The following is a 1,763-nucleotide window of genomic DNA, read 5'->3' as shown; positions in this document are numbered from 1 at the left end:
ATAAAGCAAAACAAACATGGCTGTGCCACTGGACAGGCTCAATCTGTTTTAGCTGGAATACTCTGGATTTCATTTTTGAAAAGGAAAAGGAACAATTTTTGCCTTTTCTGTTGGGAAAAATATTAGCATGTTTCTCCTAAAAGAGATTTTTAAAGTTTGATTGATCAGTTAACTCAGTTCTGTGAAACAAATAAAGAAGCTGGGCATTAGTGCTGTAAAACTTGGTGACACTGACCTAATCATCAGTGGCAATACCAGTTGGTATTTAGGAGCCCGGAGTTAAGGCTGCTCAATTCTAAATGGAGATACAAGCTTTCATCGGAGGTGTATCAGTAATACACTGATGGAATTTTGCTTGGAGGAATATGCGAACATATACGTCACAGCTGCTGCCATTGGCTAAAAGCTCAGCATGGGAGGCAGGTGCATCTTGGTGTTTAACATAAGAAGCTTGAAGATTCCTACTGGATGTCCGCCCCTTTTTGCAAACACAGGAACCTTTCCCAGTGGAAACTGTAGAAGAAATTTTTATTTTTATTTCGTTTTCAGTTGCTGCTCATTGTGTGGGGGTCTGCTCATGTCCTATGCTTTATGTGGTAGCTTGCAGGTCTGCTTCAGTGAAATTCCATGTTTTTCTGTTGTCTTTGATAACCTGTGATGACCCTGGAAACTGCTTAACTGTTTTGGAAACTGAAATTCCATCCTCCATTTTCTGTTACCTTGTTTGGAAATTCTCTCATCTGGAGGGGAAGATTCTGTTTTGCTGCCTTGGGAGGCATCAGAGGGTGTTTATCTGTGAGATAAATAGATGAGAAGTCCTAAGATCAGGGCCACTGTTCATGGGAGCAGCGGTCAGGCCGCTAGGTAGACAAGCCTTAGCAATTTATGCTTATATCAGTGATTTTGTTGAACAAGACTGGAGTAAATTCTATAAATACTGTAAGATGTTTTCTACCTCTTTTTATACTTCCTGAGAAACATTCCTTTTTTCAGGCTTCTTTGTTTGTTTGCTTACAGGGTGGCAGGCTGATTGGTTTCAGCTGGTCCTCCTTGTCAGCACTTAGCTGGGTCCTTATATGTATTGGAGCATTTCCTGGAGTAAGCTGCCAATTGGTTTAAACCAGCTGTCACCACATGTGTTACCACAGCAACTATGCCCCACGTGATACATACACATGCACCCCTGTAATGTGGCTCCTACATGCCTTTGATCTTCAGTAGCCCAGCCTGAGTGTTGGTAAACAAGGAGCCAATAACAACAATAGCGACGCGCACCTCCCAAAGGGAGGAGTCTGCTGCCTACTGATGCAAAATCCTCGCCTTGCAGGCTTCCAGTCTGAGCTGCTCCTGGATGAATGAATATGGCACCGCTACGATCAGGACTTTCCTTCCTTATTTTCATCTCTTTCTGCCTGAATGTTGCTGCAGAGGGAATGGAGGTGATCGTAGGGGGACGGCTTTACATTCAATCAAACCTGTAATCCAGGGGAATCCGGGGAGCTGCAGGTTGAGAAAAAGTCTGGTCCCCTGAAGGTAGCATCGTGTGAGGATGGGCAGTGGACGGTGAGCGCAGAGTACAGAGACAGAGTAAAATTCCGCTTTGAGAAAATAGTTTTCACCCACACGGTGTTCACTGATGGAGGAGCAGTGTACACGCTGAAGTGCTCTGGCAAAGAAAAAGGAGAGCTCCTCCAGCTGAAGGTGGTTTTTGCGCATGAAATGCAGGTGGAGCAGGGTGAGAAGGCGGTCCTCCCCTGTTACTT

This window comes from Cyprinodon variegatus, unplaced genomic scaffold (assembly GCF_000732505.1).
Source record: "Cyprinodon variegatus isolate N-32 unplaced genomic scaffold, C_variegatus-1.0 Scaffold914, whole genome shotgun sequence".
In the NCBI taxonomy this organism is placed as follows: Eukaryota; Metazoa; Chordata; class Actinopteri; order Cyprinodontiformes; family Cyprinodontidae; genus Cyprinodon; species Cyprinodon variegatus.
Note: the sequence above shows the minus strand (reverse complement) of the source record.